The 15,968-nt window shown below is 44.4% G+C and overlaps 1 protein-coding gene across 1 annotated transcript in view; it reads left to right on the top strand.

The window, feature by feature from the left end:
- Positions 1-11,964: 11,964 nt before the first annotated feature.
- The window catches only part of LOC101994641 (zinc finger protein 485-like), a 23,140-nt gene continuing 19,136 nt past the window's right edge, over positions 11,965-15,968 (top strand). The window contains exon 1 of the mRNA XM_005369300.3: positions 11,965-12,006. The gene's annotated coding sequence lies outside the window, so the exon portion shown is untranslated. The remainder of the gene's footprint in view (positions 12,007-15,968) is intronic.

Raw genomic sequence — 15,968 nt, forward strand, 5'->3', positions numbered from 1 at the left:
CAATTTAGCATATATTTGTAAGTGTTGTCCATCCCGCGGAAGCTTTACTGTGCATCCTTTGAACCCCTTTAGTATCCTTCCCAGTAACGGACTGTTTGGTCCCCTACCTCTTAGCTAGTCCTGTGAAGGTGTGGGTGTGAGAGAGCATGTGTCTTTGAATCCTGGCTGTGTGAGAACAGACAGCCATTTGGTGTGCACCTAAACCCCTTGAGACTTACTGTAACTCTTTACAATACGTGGATTCATCTCTATGACCCTGTCCATCTCCCCGTTTTATATCCCTTACAATGGTTTTCATGCAAAAAACAAAATATGTACATTTGAGGTGTTCTTTAAGGTTTGGGTTTTTGTTTTCTAACCTGCTCGTCATGTGTTCAATAGTGAATTCATGAAACCTGAAGCTTTGCCCTGTAAATCTTGATGTCTTTGCCTTTAAAGAGTGGGTGACAACCATCGCTAGATCACAGTAGTGCCTAATGAAGGTTGGGAACCACGGGAGAGGCTTACATTGTAAATAAGGAAGCAGACCAGCAACCTTTCATTAGCTCTGCTGTGTGCTTCCTGCCTTAAGTGACAAGTGGCAGCATCGCTTGAGTCACCTGTGTGGTGTTTTATGTGCTTGCCACAAGTCAGTGTGCTCCCTGGGTGCCCAGGAGCTAGTATCCTTAGATCTTTGTATCTTCAAACTTAATCCCCCACCCTTTATGTGTCTGTCAACCCTAAGTGAAACTTGCATTTAAAAAGAAAAAAGAAAAATACACAAAAAAAGCTTTCTTTCTAGTTAATCCTAGCTTAACATGGACTCAGGTTCCCCAGCAGCCTTAATTTTTTTTTGTTACCATTGTTCTTTCTCATTGAGCCTCCTAAGTATTTCTGAGCTTTCCACTTAGTGTCATGTCTGCCTTGATGTCGTCAGTTTTCCTCTTGATCACAAATGGACTTCCCAGCTTGAGATTTCCTGCGTCCTATGTATGGACAGCTTGCGCTCCTTACTTCCCCTCCCCTCGCATAATGGCTATAGAAAGAAGTTTTTGGCCTTTTGTTGGCTGGGGAAAAAAAAATTAAAAAATTTTAAAAAATTAAAAAAAAAAACAAAGCGGATCTGTAGGCGAAATATCGAAGCTCTGTACAGATCATCTGAGAAAGTGAGCTGAGATGCCTGCTGAGGAAATGGGTCTTACTCTTAGGCTTCTAGAGCTGTAGAACCGGGGCTCACGGGGAGTGTGTCAAAGCCTCAAGGAGTGCCAGAGGCTTAGAGGTGGACACGAGCAAAGAGCAAGGAGTAGAGAGATGAGCGAGCCAAAGAAAGGAGCTCCAAGATAACTGCAGATCTAGGAAGGCACTAAGACAGACTAAAGAAAACAGCATCAGCAGGGACAGGAAGGGCAGGGTGATAAGAATGAATTGAATGAAGTGTCCTGGGTAGTTGGAAGAAAGGCCTTTTTGATGGCATGGCATAGGTGAAGGCCAGCTGCATAGAGAGACCCTAGGTTGGAACTGACATCTAGGGAAACAGAGGGCAGAGATACACTGGGGAAGCACCCTTGAGATTTAAGTCAGTGTTGATGTCATCTGGGTAAATTTGGGATTCGTTATCATTGACAGTGTTACCCCACTAGACCCTGTTTAGAAAGCAACTTGTCAAGAAGTCGTAAGTGTCCATTCTAACTGTAACTGAGTGAGTAGAAGATTAGAAACAATTAAAATGCCAGGCTGTAGAGGAATAATTAAGTCAAAGTGCCCTGGAATCTTATGCAGTTGTTTAAAAGTGATAATCATGGAGAGTTGTGTAGCAGATATTCAAGAATATGAAATGGAGAAAGCAGGACACAAAATTATATTTATACTACAATTATAACTGTCTTAAAATGTACGCTTATAGTCAAAAGCTATTGTGTTGTTGTAGGCTTATAGTCGAGCATTATTTTCTTAAATTTCTAGAATGTTCTTTATGGTAGTATTACTCAAAAGTTAAGGATCACATTTCCATCGTGAACATAATTGGAATTCATTATGAAACACTTGGAAAAAAAGAAAAGTGGAGGGAAGATAATCCATGTCCCCACCATCCAAAGATAGATATACTCTTTAATATCTTGTTTTTCTTGTTGCCGTGCACAGGTTTATATATTATAACTGTGTCAAAACGTGTATTCAAGATAGTTGTTCTAGTATTCCTGTGTAATTACGGTAAAATACTTTGATCTGAAGTTTTCCCTATGCTCTTTATAATAGTCTCCTGATACTGAAGCTTAGTATGTAATGTCACCATTATAAGCATACTATGTACCCGGTGAAAAATTGGAAAATACAGTAAAATTGAAAAGAAAAATCTGCCCGCATTCCCCACAACCAACAACTGTAAAGATCTTCACCTATGTCCTCCATCTTGTGCCATCGCATAAACTTGTGATTTAAACAGTGTTAAATAAATTTGCGTAATGTCTAAAACAAAAAGAAACATGGGAAACAAAAATAGTGTTGGGGGGGTCGTGCTTAAATATTTTGTTCTAAATTTCTTGAATAATCTTTGGTGTTTGGGTAACAAACTTTAAGTACATATTCTGCATCACAAATATAAGACATACTCAAAGAAAACTGGGAAATTGTAGTGAAGTAGAAAAAAGCAATTGTATTTCCAACAAGTTCCTGTTAACACCTGGGCCTGTGCACCACGTGTGCGATTATTAGGATATCCTAGATAAGTGTGTGGAGTCAACAAGGGAAGAAATGCGGAGAAGTGTGGAACAGCGGGTTAGCTGTGGCAGGATTACAGGGAAGTGTGTTTCCTCAGTTTCTTTGAGGGGTCTTCATCATAGTGTTCTATTCTAGTAGGCTACCCTCATTGCTTATATTGCCATTCTATATGCAGTACATGTCCATCCTAGTAGCCTTGAAGATGTGGAAGTGTAGAAGAGAAACTCATCCATATTTTCATCATCCAAAGACTGTGTTAACATCTCGATATATTTTCTTTGTGTTGTTTCTGTGCACAGGCTTTTGGTTTGTTAATATGGTTGTAGTTGTTCTATCTTGTAATAGTGTCAACAATAAAAATAAAGCTAAAAGTAAGATAATTCTCCCTCTCTTCTTTTTCCGGTGTATGTGTTTGGCGGTTGGTAACTTTGTAGGGACTCGTTGCTGTTGATAAAGTTATAAATTCAAAATGTTAGTGGCCCCCTAGCCCTATGAAGTTTGACTTACAAATCTTCTTATAAAAAACAAACAAGTTTGTGTGTATGTACATGCATGAGTGGATATCTGTGTGTGAGCATAGGCACATGCACCCATGGCCCAGTGTGGCTATGAACATCAGATGACAGCCTCAGGTGTCAACCCCATCTTCCCACTGTTGGAGAAATAGGTGGGTTTTTTGTTCCCACTAGGTATGCCAGGGTAAGATGGATTGGAGCTTCTGGGGAGTCTCCTGTCCCAGCCTCCAAGGTTGCTGTAAAAGTGCTGAGATTACAGATGCTCACACTGAGATTACAGATGCTCGCAACAGCTGTAGGCTCTCTGTAGATGCTGGAAGCATAAACTTCAACCAACTTTAATGCTTTTGTTACAAATGCTTTGCCAGTGGAGCCAGCTCCTCATTTTGTCTTTTTTTTTTTTTTTTTTTTTTTTTTTTTAGGATTGTGTATTTCAACAATTCCGTGTCAGGGATCTATGGTTTCTACTTGGGTCCATGTTTTTAACTACACCTCTAAAACTAAATCGTATTTTAATCATCTTAAGTCATAACCACCCAGTGGTGGTTTTAGATTTTATTACAATCCGAAATATATTTTGGTTAGTTGATGGGGCATTTTTAATTGGAAATATGAGGTTCTATAAAACAAAGGTTCATGAATCCTCAGCATAAGAATAGTAATAGCAGGGTTTGGCATCACAATGGGGCATTTATTCCTAACTTTTGCATAAGATTAAAAACTATTTATTTGCATTCATTATACTTTAGGCCAGATTCACCACTAGGAATATAACAGTTTAGTTGGTTATCCTAGCTAGGGTGTGTGTGTGTGTTTGTATGTATGTGTCGTTTACATGGAGGCCAGAGTTTAACCTTGGGTGTGGCATTCCTTAGGTACCCACCTTGTGAAGCTCCCCACAAAGCCAGCATGGCTGACCAGTGCTCCCCAGAGTTCTCCTCCGCCGCTTCCAACTAACAGCAGTGAAGTGCTGGGATTACAAGTGTGTGCCACCACACCTGACTTTTTATGTGAGTTCTAGGAATTAAATCCAGGTCCTTGTGTATGAATGGAAAGTACTATTCCAACTGGGCCAACACCTCAGTCCTCTGAGAGATAATTATTAAGCATGTTTGTAGCCTCATAATGACCAGAGATAAAGTCTGTTAGCTAAAGGAATCCCTGTAAGTGACTAGGATGGGAAGACCATAAACAATCCACGGCTGCCGCATCTCTGATTCTGTAACTCAAAGGGAACGGCCAACACACTCCACTTCCTCTGTCACCCTCCACAGTCCATGATTAGACTTTGCTTTTAAGATAAAAGAGTATAAATTTCCCTAAATTCTAGTCACTCTGGCCCCTGGCAGGTCATGAATATTTTCAATATTCTAAAACTTTTCATAGTTCTAAAACTTTTATTTACGCCCAAATGAAACCTCATTGAATTGTGGGGGCCTCATTGGCACCTGTCTTAGTCAATGTTCTTTCGCTATGAAGAGACACCATGACCATGGCAACTCTTATAAAACCCACCCCAAGTGACATACTTCCTCCAATAAGGCCACACCTATTTTTTCTCAAGTATTGCCACTTCCTGATGACTAAGCATTCAAATATATGAGTCAATGAGCCAATGGGAGCCTGTATTAGTCAGGGTTCTCTAGAGTCACAGAACTTATAGAAGCAATTCCCCCCCTCTCTCTCTATATATACATATATACACACACATATATGTATATGTATACACATATATGTGTATATGCCTATTATACATACACATATATAATATAAATGAATTTACTAGAATGACTTACAGGCTGAGTCCAACAATGGCTAGCTGTCAATGGAAAGTCCAAGAATCTAGAGTTCTCAGTCTCACGAGGCTGGGTGTCTCCGCTGGTCTTCTATATATGCTGGGATCCTGAGGATATAGGCTCCAATGCTAGTGATGGAAATGACAAGGTGAGGGTAAGCGGGTGAAGAATGAACACACCCACCCCTTCCTTCTTCTCTCATCCTCATAGAGGCTTCCAACAGAAGGTGTGGCCCAGATTAAAGGTGTGCCTTCCAGCCTCAAGGTCTGGATTAAAGGTTCACATCCTGCTGCCTCAAGATCCCTATCAAAGGCAAGTAGCCCTTTGGCCTCAAGGTCCAGATCACAAATGTGCCCTCCATTTCTGGCTTGTTGTTCATTTCATATTTAGACAAGTTAACAACCAAGAATAGACATTGCAATCCACCCCTTTTCAGCTTGACACACAATCATATCTCCTTATGCCATGATTAATTTCCAAATGAAAAACAATGACCAGGTCATAATTATGACTAAACATAACATAACTGTTCCACATACAATTGCAAATGAATTATAGATTTAACCAGGTCATAATTACACCTAGCATGTATAACTATCCCTCAAACAACCACAACCACATCATAAATTTAGAACAGTAGCAATGATTCATCCAGTAACAGATGGAAGCAGATGCAGACATCCACAGCCAAACACTGTGCTGATCTCCAGGAGTCCTGTTGAAGAGAGAGGATTAAAAGATCAAGGGGGCGGGCGGTCAAGGTCATTACAGGGGAAGCCACAGAGAGCTGACCTGAACTCTTGGAAGCTCACCAACTCCGGACAGCTAGGGAGTCTGCATGCTACTGACCTGGGCCCTCTACATGTGGGTGACAGTTGTGTCACTTGGTCTGTTTGCGGAGCTCCTATCAGTGGGATCAGGACCTGTACTTGGTGCTTGAGCTGGCTTTTGGGAGCCAATTCTCCATGCTGGGTTTCCTCACCCAACCTTGATGTAGGGGAAGGAGCTTGGTCCTGCCTCAACTTTCTTGACTCCTGTGGAAGGCCTGCCCCTTTCTGAAAGGAAATGGAGGAGGAGTGGATAGGGGGAAGGTAGAAGGCAGGTGGGGAAAGGGAATGGGAGTGGTAAGGGAAGGGGAAACTGGTCAGTATGTAAAATAAATGAAAAAGAATTGAATAAAAAAAAGGACTAGTGGCAATGCCCCTTGGGGAAAATCCTTCTAGTATCTCAAACTTACATATGATAACCATTGATATTCTCTTAATTGGCGCTACAACATATGATAAAGAAACTGAAAGAAAACACAAATGTCTGTACAAATTCATTCTTAACATACAACAGAAGCTCTCATGCCAGTTATAATCCTCAGTTCTGCAACTGGTCACGTGGCCTTAGATGGCATTTAGAACTACCTTCCTCTGCTATCCATTCTGCATTTCCTTCAGCCTCTGCAAGCACTCTAAGTCTTGGCTCTTTTCCTGGAGGATTCTATTGCTGTGAAGAGACCATGACCATGGCACCTCTTATAAAGGAAAAACCTTTAACTGGGGTGGCTTGCTTACAGTTTCAGAGATTCAGTCCATTATCATCACGGTGGGGAGCATAGCGGTGTGCAGGCAGACATGGTGCTGGAAAAGTAGCTCAGAGTTCAACATCTTACAGGCAACAGAAAGGAGACACTGAGCAGTATCCTGAGCATAGGAAACCTCAAAGTCCACCCCCACAATGACAAGGCCATACCCACTCCAACAAAGCCACACCTCCTAATAGTGCCACTCCCTATGAACTTATGGGGCCAGTTACATTCAAACCACCTCAGAGCCATTCTTGAGTAGTCATCTTATAACATGGGATTTCAGCATAGGTCCAGGCAAAAGATTCATCCTTTTCCATTTTTCTAAAGAGTATCCCCAAAAGAAGGCAAGAGAGAAAAGAAATAAAATGCATGTTCATTGAGATTGTATGACCAACCCTGATACTCCTAAGGACCTCTTTCTTCCCCCCATAGCTCATTTGAAGAGGTGATTAACTCTCCCAATATATTTACTACATGAGATTTGGTATCTTTCTAGCATCTGTTGATGTGTGCTCATGGGTTCCCAGCATCCAGTCACAATCAAAAGAAACTAATAGCTAACTAGGTGAGCGATCACATAGATCAGGGCTGGCTATATCAAAGAGATATATGGCCAGGGCAAGCTTAGTTCCCAGTGCCCCATTCTCCTTTAGAGTCTGGCTGAAAGGTCTTCCTATTGCCATAATGAAACAAGGTTTATTTTTGGCTTAAGATTGCTGCCCAAGATCAAATGGTTCCATTACTTTGAAATGCTGGCAAGGGTGATCAAGGGTAGGAATGTGCTCACAGAATAAGCTACTCTTCTCACAAACCAGGAAGCAAAAGTGTGACTAAGGTCCCTTCAGGGATATGCCCTAGTGACCTAAGAACTGGGAATTAGATCCTACTTCTCAAAGATTTTGTCACTTCCCAATAGAGCCAGGCAGGGAAACTATGCCTTTAACTCATAAGCCTTATAAGACCCTCATCCCAAACCACTGCACACAAATAGTCTATTCATTGGACAAAAGAAACAAGCTCTATGAGAATTACTGGATGTTGAAGGTAAACTATTATTAATTCAAGGAGGGAAAGTTGTAAAGTGGAACACAATTACAATCTGTTACCAGCAATGGCAAGCAAAGCAGTTCCCTTCCCAGGAAGGTAAGAAAGAAACCAAGACTGGTATTCTTCCTACCTCCAGTCAGACATCTGATGACAATGGATGGTCACATTCAAGTCCCGTTTCCTACAGACAGGGCAATGCTACATCCTCAATCCGGCAGAGACTTCTAAATCTAGACTTGTCCTTCCCTACCCAACACATGCCAGCCTCATATTAATATGAACTTATTGCATACCTCATAAACCACTCACGTCTCATGTAGCAATTCACTAAGGTCATGATCATAAGGCATGGGATGACTCACAACCACCTAACTCTGGGGGATTCAACTCCCTCTTCCGGCCTCCACAGGCACCCGCACGCATGGTACATATGCCTACACTCAGGCACACACATATACATAAAAACAAAAGAACCTTAAGCCACAGATCTTCCTATCTCTCTGTGTTAATACACACCTTTACATTCAGCATTCAACAGGCAGGTAGATCTCTGGATTTGAGACCAGTCTGGGCTACATAGAGAGACCCTGTCTCAAAGCAACAGCAAAACTACACACCTCTGGAATAAACTCCAGATGGTCTGGTGGCACCGCTTATCTTGACTGGGCCTGTCTGGTGTTGACTGTGAGCTAACCCTAGGCCCTAGATATAGCATTTCCATCTTAATTCCTTTTCCTGATGCTGTGATAAAATACTCTGACCAAAGAGACTTACAGGAGAAAGGGCTTATTTTATCTCACAACTCAAGATCTGGTCCATCAGGAGAGCATGCGGGTAGAGAGCAAAGGCAGCGAGAGCCTGAAGTAGCTGGTTATCTCACATCCACAGTTAGGATACAGAGAGTGAGGAATGCATGCTGCTGTTCAGTTCATGGTCTCCCTTTTGTACAGTCCAAGACCCCCTGATCAGAGCGCTGGATTCCACTAAGGGTGAAGATGGGTCTCCCCACATCTAGCATCATCAAGATAGTCTCCCCTGATCCAAGCATGCCCAGAGGCCCGTGTCCCAGGTGATTATAGAACCTGTCAATGTGGCAACACTATCACATTGAGGGTGAGAGATTATTTTTATTATACATTATTTGTTTATTTACTTTCTTAATTATTGTGTGTGGATATGTGTGTCCCTATGGAGATCAGAGGACAATTTGTGGAGGACAGGTTTCTCCTTCTACAGTTGTGAGTCCTGGGGTTGACCTCACATCTTAGTTAGGGTTTCTGTTGCTGTGAAGAGACACCATGACATCGACAACTCTCATAAAGGGAAGCATTTAACTGGGACTGACTTACAGTTCAAAGATTTGGCCCATTGTCATCATGGTGGGAAATGCGGCTGCATGCAGGCAGCCATGCTGCTGGAGAGGCCGCTGAGGGTTCTACATCTGGATCGACAGGCAGCAGGAAGAGACTGTAAACCACTAGGCCTGGCTTGAGATTCTGAAACCTCAAAGCCAGCTCCTAGTGACACACTTCCTCCATACTTCCCCCAACAAAGCCATACCTCCTAATAGTGTCTCCCCTTATGAACCTTTGGTGACCATTTTCATTCAAATCACAACACCCCTGGGTTGTGACTTGGTGACTTAGTGGTTGCCACCTTTTATCCACCCATCAAGGTCTTACCCATGATCATTCATTCATTCCTTCTGACAGAAGTGCAAGAGAATCAGTGAACCAGCCCATTGACAACTGGAATTAGGGCTACCCACTTCATTCTGTTGGCTAAAGCAAGCATCCTGGAATAAGAGGTTTAAACTCCACCTTCAAGAGAGAAATGCCATACCCTGCGACACTGGGTTTGAATAGGAAGAGGCATTAACGACATAGCTGCAGTAATAATGGACACATCTTCCTGCCCCTGACATACATCCTCCATGCCCTGTAAATCTATACCACAGTGGGAGGCTCTGCCCTAACCGATAATGAGGGGACACCACTTGTAGAAACTGAGTTTTTCTACCAGCTGAGAAAAAGGCCCCAAACCTACGCTGTGGCCATGATGGTAACATAGGTTCAGAGACAAACAAGTGAAAACAGAGGCAGATTGGTGACTCACTCCAGTAATCCCAGCATTTGAGAAGCTAAGGAAGAGGATCATGAGGTTGAGGTCAGCCTGGTCTACACAGTGAAACCTTGTCCCAAACCAAACCACTTTCTCCCACTGTATCATTACGTAGCCTGAAAAAAATCTTTTCCTTTCCTACCAGAGGCCTCTCTCAGTTTAGAAATTTTGCAACCGAAGGCAACTTTTCCACCAGGAGACGCAATAGCTGAACAGCACTTGTTGAGTGGAGCCACAGAGGGGCAGCGTCTGTAGAGCGCTTAAAGCGCGCTCATCTTGCTGAAGACTACATTTCCCACAAGGCCCAGCGCGCTATGTTCCCGGCTCTGGGCGCTTCACAGATAGGAAACCGAGGGTTGGACAGCACTCGAGCTTCTGGGATATGTAGTCCGATGGGTGGTGCCCTCGAGCTAGGGGACTTGGGTTTGAAAGTCTTCCCGCGGCATTCCACTCCGGGTGACCGCGGGCTGCGGTGCCTGGAGGCGAGTGCGGCTGGAGAATCAAGCGCGGGAATGAGAGGCAAGGACACGGGAGAGAACTAAGAGGCCACGGGTGTCTGCGTGCGTCCTGGGACCCCACCTTGTCACAGCTCTGTCGAGGACATTGGTCTGGGTAGGGGGTGTGCGAGGGGAAGAGTGTGTCACAGCTCTCAGACACTTTTGTTACTTTGTGGAGATTTGTGTAACTCCGATTCGGAGGGTCTGGACCCAGAAATGTGCTTTCCCTGACAACTTTAAGTTCATAACTTAGTTTGGCTCTCCCGTGTGGTTGTAGCTGGTGGTAACTGGATTATTTGAACAGTGCAGACTCACATTCTCTCCTTGTGAGGGTGTGTGTGTGTGAGCTTGTGTTAGACTTTGTAACCGTATCCGTTTTTGTATACTTGTGAGCTGTGGTTCTGAGTTTTGCCCAACTGCCCAACTTTACCAGTGTGGCTGAGCGTGATTGTACGAGATTGTATTTGACCATGGGGTGACGTGTCTGTAGTTGAGCCCGACTCCATGTCTCCTTCTGTGGGTCTACTACTGTGTGGTATTGTGAGTGTGAAATTTTTTTATTACATTTATTTATTTGTGAGTTTGTATGTGTGTGTGTGTGTAGGTCTTTGGACAACTTTCAGGAGTCCGTTCTCTCCTACCATGTGGGGCCCGGCCATGGAATTCGGGTTGTAAGGCTTGAGTTCACACTGTGCCTGGCAGAGGGTGTTTGTGTGGATTATAGGTTGCATTTGTGTCTGTGGTATGTCGAGGAATGTGTTGGTATGGTTGGTTGAAAGAGTTGGGGCTCAACTAAACTGGGAATTTACGTGGTCTGTTTTTGTGTACAGTTAGTGAGTTGTGTCTCACTGATTTGTATGCGGCTGATTCTGTACTCTTGGGTGCCTTTATGTGCATTTGCCGATATGTGGGTAAGGGTGATAGTTTGTGCACACAGGAGCAGGTCTATGTGATCCATAAGTTTAGTCACTAGCACGTTGATACACTATCTGGATGCCTAGTAGCTAAACCTGTGGGTACCCAAGAAAAGGTTGCACCAGGCAAGTCATTTTACCCCTATCCAGCGGCCTGTGCCCAGCATGAAACCCTGGAGAATTTCAACCCGATCCCAGGAGGCAGTTCAAGAGTCCCAGTTCAGGCAGAATATCCTGTTCTAGGACTGAGGCGCTTATGGAGATAAATGACTTCAGGATGGCTGAAGGGCAGCAGAAGGGGAGCAGGCAGAGGTGTCTTTTCTACTTATTAAAATGTGCCTGTTGCCGTCAGGGCACAGGGCAGACTCAAGGTCTGGTGAAGGGAAGGTAGGGATCCAGATTGGGAATTGAGGAGTTTCTGAGCCACAGAGCAACCAAGCTCCTGGATGTCTCGAGACCCCTGGAGGAGTAGAGAGAAGACAAGAAATGAGAAAACTAGGATTGGCTCAGAGGAGGGGATTGTGGTGGGCTCTTCAAGACACACAGCCAAGCATTATGAAGAGGGATTTAGGAGCCCTAGAGGCGTATTATTCTAATGGGCCAGGAGAAAATGGGCGGAGGCTTTGCAGACTTTAAACTGGGCAGTTGGGAACCAGAAGAACCAGTTAGTCCTTTGATGTGAGGGGTCTCCGAAGGATGAGTTTAGAGAGAGACCCTTGGGGGAGTTAGGCTACGGATGAAATGGTGGGCGGTCAGGAGATATTTGGGGCTCCACACAGGACATGTGTGAAGATTCCTGGATGAGAAGGGTGCTTAGAAAAGCGTCGTGAGCATCCGCAGCAAGTAAGTGTGCTTTAGTGCTCAGCTGAGTTCGAGGGCAGGAAGCTTCCATCACTTGATGGGGGTGCATACCATGGGAGGCCAAGTGAGGCTGAGGTCAGCCTTAGAGTCAACCAGAGAGAGATCTTCTGTCAGGAGGGTGACTGGGAGTTCTGGAATGTTCTTCTATAGATGGCATGTGTGCGTGTCCACACCCAAGTACTCTTGGAGGGGTCTCAGCGTTTCTAAACAGATGTCAGACTGATGGGCAGATTCCTCAGTTTCCTTGGCATCTGACTGCAGATGGATTTGTGTCTGTGTGCTAGGGTGTCTTCAGTTTTTCTGACACCTAAGATGCGGTTGGATTTTTCCCAAGTTTGATGCTGTATCAACATGTTTGTGTGAGAAACTACCACGGATCTCAGTGTCCTTTAAAAAACCCTGCGAAGCGGAGGGTATGTTTGCTAATTCCATTCTTACTGTTGTTGTTGCTGCTCTTGGTGGTGGTGGTGGCTGGATTTCGCATTTCACACCTGTATAGAGTGCCTCTGTTTACTCTTGCTCCCCACTTTCTTACAGCTCTCCCACCGCCCACTCCCCCCCCCACCCCAGAACAGCTGCCTTTCCCACGTTTATGTCTTTTTGTTTTGTGACCTACTGATTTTAACCAGGGCCTGGCCGTGTGGCTGCAGGTTTGGCAGAATCTACTGGAGCCTGGTGGGCTCCCCATTAGGTACACAACTGAAGGCAATGGCTTCTTCTTCCCCAGAATCCACTAGTTGCCAATCTATAGCTCAGAGGGGTAGCATAGGGGCCCACAAACCTCTCTCTAATCCATAACGGCTGCTGGGAGCCCCGGTCTTGTGTGGTGGCTAGGAATTCTTGAAAGTACAACATTGTAAAAATAACAAAGTATGTCTTCGTGAGTAGCAAAGTTCCTGCCAGTCTGTAGAGGGGGATGGCCATATGCTGGGGGACCACTGTATGTCTGGCAAACCTGCCAAGATTCGGCCTCTGCTGTCTAGCCTGGGGACTGAGCCGTTATGCTGCTTCTAGGCAGAAGCATAAAATTCGGTGATCCACAGATCTTCTTCAACGGTAATTTGCTTCTTTATAGAGGTTGCACTCACAGGGAAGGAGCGCTGGGGAAAAAACACCGTCATGTGTGGCCCAGTTGAAGACCTCAGCGATAGGGACATGGTGCGGGGAAGCTGAGACCAGAGTGAAGAAAGACCCTACCACGCCCTACACCCCGAGGCTTGAATAGCAAGCACTAAATGAGCAAAAAGCATATACTCCATCTCGGGCACTGTTTAATTACTGGACGTTCATGAAATATTAGATCTTATGTTTTTAAAAACATTTATTTTTACTCTTTAAGTATGTGTGTATGTGTGTGAGGGGGAGCTCTGACTGCACGCTTGAGCGCAAGTGCTCCCGGATCAGATCCCCCCACCCCCCATAGCTGGAGTTACTGGCAGTTGTGAGCCACCCGATGTACATGCTGGGAACCAAACTCGGGAACGCTGCAAGAGCAATAGGTGCTTCTAACCACGAAGCCATCTTCCCCATCTCTGAATGCCCAAATAAATTTAAATATTTATTTACGTGTTTGGTGGTGTGTGTGTGTGTGCGTGTGTGTGTGTGTGTACGCGCGCGCGTGTGTGTGTTCGTGTACGTTCTGTGGCAGTCAGATGTTTTCTTCACCTTCCATCTTGTTTCTGAGACTCTAGCTCGCCACTGCGCTGTGTATCCTACGCTAGCTGGCCTGTGAGCTTCTTGGAATTTGCTTGACTGTATCTTTCATCTCACTGTCGGAATGCTGGGAAAATAGACTAGAACCTCCGTGCCAGCCCTTTTTTTCTGCCTTCTGGGAATCCGAAATCAGGTTATCAGGCTTGTGTGGCAAACACTTTGACCCACTTCGCTATCTCCCTGACCCTCTAAATTTACTTTTGTTTTTGTTTTTTGTTTGTTTGTTTGTTTGTTCGTTTGTTTTGTCTTTGAGTGAAACTATAAAAATGTCGAGCAACCAGCCTAGTGTTCAAATTATCAGTTAAAATATGGGGCACTATTTAAAATAATTTTATTTCAAATAATTTAAAAAATAATTTTCAAATATTATATGGGGATGCATATATAAAAGCTAGTTATTAAATGTATTAAAAAATAATTCTTTGGGGCTAGGATGTGACACAGTCAAAAAAGTTCCTGCCGTGCAAGTATGAGGAACCAGGATTCTACCCACATAAAACACCAGGTATGTAATCCCCACACTGAAAAAAAAAAGGGGCTAGGAGGGACCCAGGGACTCCTCGGCCAGCAAATCTAGCTCAATAAGTGGATTCTAGACTGTAGTAAGGGACCCTTGTTCAAAAAACAAAATATATGGTTCCTGAGGCTTCTACATGAACATGCATACACATGCACCCCCACATGAACACACAACACACACGCACACGCACACACACGACTATTCTTTTGCATAGGCATGCCACAAGTAGTATTTGAGAATGTTTCTATAATTGAAAATTATTCTTTGCTTATCTGAAAGTTAATTTAACTGCATTCCAAGTATTTTTATTTATCGAATCTGCCAACCTGGTCCCTTAAGGTCTCATAGCTAAAGAATGGTCAACTGGGAGTCACCGTCCCTTCGTCCCCAGAAACAGCTCGCTCCAGCACACACCCTTCATTGTGCTCTCAGGCTTGTAGCAGCACCTGGGGAGACGGGAGCTAGCAGCAAGCAGCAAGCCCTTTAATTGACCATCCTTACTACAGAGCTGACTTCTCCCGGTGCCTTCTATTGAGGGCTACACAGAACCAGCCATCTCCACAGGAAATCTGTAAAGGAATTGTCTAACACCCCCATTTCAGAGTCTGTGGAACCTAGGCAGAAGAGTCGTTTGCGCAGGGTCCAGGGAGGAGTATAAATACTTTTTCTTTACCACTGTCACATGCAGAGAGAGCTGGGATGTAATTCAGTTGGGAGAGTGCATTCGCCGCATCCGGCATCCAGGAAGCCTTGGGTTTCATCCCTAGTACTGAGTCAACTGGACATGGTGGAGTATGCCTGTGTTCCCAGCTCGAGGGTGGTGAAGGCAAGAGACTCAGAAATCCACAGTCCTCTTTGGCTGTTTATCTAGTTCAAAGCCAAACCGGGATACGTGAGATTCTGTCTTAATGAAAAAGAAAAGTCAATGTGTGTGGGTGGGTAGGGAAGCAGGTAAATCACTTGGTGTGTAAACATAAGGATTTGGATTCAGAGCCTCTGAATCCACACAAAAGTCAGGCAGGGATAGGGTGGCCTACCTGTAATCCCACTGCAGGGGAAGAGGAGACAGAACCCCCAGAGAAAGCCGGTCAGCCTAACTAAAACAGGGTGGGTTTACTGAAAGTCCCTGACTCAATATAGAAAGAGGAGAAGACTCAAGGATGACGCCTGACATCTTTTGGAAACTTGGGGTTCCACATACACACAGATACAATGTGAACACACACTCCCTCCACGTCATTGCCCACTACACAGGAGAGCATACACGGGCTCACCCCCGCCCCCCCCCCACACACCGTGCAAAAAGACATTCCTAAGAGGGGCTACCCCATAAAGAAATGAGCATTTACGTCATAAGTTTAGGGTCTAAAAGCATATATATATATATATATATATACACACACACACACATATGTACATACATGTATACATACATATATACATATGTATGTGTGGTCAGGCACTCAGCACAGTTGCTCAGCTAGATTGCCTCCTGGTGGGAATGCATGTGGACTCAATCTCTCTCCCTCTCCTTGCATGAGTTAGCAAGATGGCTCAGAGCATAAAGGTGCTGAGGATCTGCGTTCAGTCTCTGAGCCCCACTGGGTGAAAGGAGTGAACCAATCCTGCAAGTTGTCCTCTGACCCTATACTCAGACTCAGTGACACACACACACACACACACACACACACACACACACACACACACACAC

This window comes from Microtus ochrogaster, unplaced genomic scaffold, assembly GCF_000317375.1.
Source record: "Microtus ochrogaster isolate Prairie Vole_2 unplaced genomic scaffold, MicOch1.0 UNK47, whole genome shotgun sequence".
NCBI lineage: Eukaryota > Metazoa > Chordata > Mammalia > Rodentia > Cricetidae > Microtus > Microtus ochrogaster.